The sequence below is a fragment of the Centroberyx gerrardi genome, chromosome 22, assembly GCF_048128805.1.
Source record: "Centroberyx gerrardi isolate f3 chromosome 22, fCenGer3.hap1.cur.20231027, whole genome shotgun sequence".
NCBI classification, from domain to species: Eukaryota; Metazoa; Chordata; class Actinopteri; order Beryciformes; family Berycidae; genus Centroberyx; species Centroberyx gerrardi.
The window spans coordinates 2,964,482-2,967,037 of NC_136018.1; positions in this window are offsets into that span (position 1 = coordinate 2,964,482).

A 2,556-nucleotide genomic window follows, 5' to 3' on the forward strand; every position below is an offset into this window, starting at 1 on the left:
TGTTCCTGTCTCTGTTTTTCTTATTAAATAAAACTTTTCAAGCATTTCCCCTCGGATCTTTTTTCTTTACGTAGCGTTTGTACATGATCATTCTCAAGAAGATGAGGAATATTTGCTACTGTCAGGGTGCTGTGACCTCTGACCTTTGATCTCCTGTTAGTTGCTTGTAATGTTGGTGCTCTAGGAATTCAGAATGATTCTGTTGTTACACACATTTTTAAGTTACACCCATTTTAAGTCACTCTGGATATAAGCATCAGCTAAACGCCTACACTCCTTTCTCAGGAAAAGCACAATACAAATGAGGGTTAAAAGTAATCCGGTCATATCATGTCTAACAGAAAATTATCCCACTCAAGTTGAAGTGTTACTTTGCTAAAATGTGAAATAAAATCCCTGGTGTAAAGAAAGTAAAAAGTAGGCCAATCTCATTTAAAATGGAGTCATTTTAAAAAAAAGCAATAGCCGTTGAGTTGCTGTGACTTAAATGAAGACCTTATTGTCTTGAGAGTGAAAGTGAGAGCGTCCTCAGACCGGTCGGACGACACCTCACACTGTTTCACAACACATGATGAAACATGACCTGCAGATCTGCAGGGAGGGCTCTGCGTACACGGGACGGTGTGGGGGAATTCACCAGGACACGACTGAAACGGATATTCACCGACTCCAGTATTGTTTAAAAGCCACAGACTCTCAAATTTAACAAAACCCCCCTTTTTCCTTTATTCAGCTACTTCAGGTATAGTGGGAAGGGTTGTCTGCTGAAGTGGGACACTAATCTACAGAGTCTTTTTGCAGAGGCGTGGCCAAGTTAACTTTACTCGAGTCCCAAGTCAGTCTCAAGTCTTGAGGCACAAGTCAAGTCTCAAGTCTAAATGTAGAACAGCAAGTCAAGTCAGAACAAATCAAGAGTCCAGTATCAATTTAATATCTTAAAGATAACTAAATATCTAGGACTTTTCAATGCAATATGGTTTTAATAGGATAAAAACTTGGTAAGAGCATCATGAGTTTGATTTCTATAATCAGTTTCAACTTCAATAAATTCAATCATTCCATACAAATTCAGAAAACAGAATTTAAATTCAGTCGTCCGCTGGAACAAATCTCATCACTTTCAATCTGAGTCATTTACACAAACACAAGATCTCAAGTCAAGACTTTAGAAACCTTTTCAAGTCATCAAAGTACAAGTCAGAGTCAAGTCCCAAGTCACCAGAACCCAAGTCAAGTCAAGTCTCAAGTCTTCTCTTCATGCATCAAGTCAAGTCTCAAGATATTCAAACTGCAACTCAAGTCCAAGTCTTCACCTCTGTCGTTTTGTTTTTGTGAAATTTTTGTTGGGTCGTATTGACAGAAGCCTTGTGCAGAGTGTATTATCCCACTGTTTGAAAGATGAAGAAATGAAGTTAACTCGTTAACCTAGGTTCGGGAGCAGGGCCACGCCTCAACCACACCTCTAATCACCTGCCCTGTTTGTCTCAGATCTCTCGACCCACCCTCCCTTTCCCTTCCCTTCATCCATCCACCTTCCTACCTCATCCCTACCCCATCCCTCCCTCCGCTCATTCCCTACCCACATCCTTTCATCCTCTCTTCCCTCCTCCCCTCATCCCTTCTTACTCAATCCACACTGAGTCCCCCTCCGCCCGGTCTTCAGTACGTCCCAACAGACGACATCCTCCTTCCTTCACCCCTCCCCTTTACATCCATTCACCTGTCCTCAACATCCAATACCTCCGAATTTCCATTAAACCTTTAAATGATTGTTGTGGCGTGGTCCCTGCTAGTGAACAGAGTGTTTTTTTGGCTGATAAAACACTGCCCACTACTGGATAAACTCTGGTACCAAATCTTCTGACTCTCACCCTCAATCTGAATCACTGATTATCTTCGATCACAGCCGTGCTGATATCCAGTACAACAGCACTCCCTCTCCTGTGATATTGCTTAAATATCAAATGCAAATAAACTACTGCATTCTGGTCGATAACAAAACAAAAATGTAATGTCTTTAAACCCATATTCATGCAATTCTGAATGAAATCTCTCTCTCTATCTCTCTCTGGAGTAGCGAGAATAGAGCAAACACTGAAAAAGACGAGCATTTCTGTTTTTTCAACAAATGTTAGAAAGTGTCTAATTTTGTGTCCTAACCTTAACCTACTTATGGTGCACTGTTCTTTGCTGCTTCTTGCTAAAAACAAAAGAAGAAGAATAAACTTCAAAAATACATGTAAAATTCATATTTCGCTGCACATATTGTCAGTGTTCACATCAAAAACACAGACAATAAATTTCAGAGTGGGGAAAACATGTCTTAAGTATTTACTATGAGTATTGACTTTGATTTTATTTTATATTCACTTCACAGCTGCCTCTAACAGCAATACTCTACCTGTCATTATCAGCTTTAGTATTACTGCAATCATCATTACCAGTGTTGTGTTTGTGAGTTTGTTTGTGTGTGTGAGTCAAATCATTCTGACAAAAAAGGTTTGTCTCCTTTCTGTTAATGAAATACCTGAGAGTGGTTTTGTTTAAATACTGTAA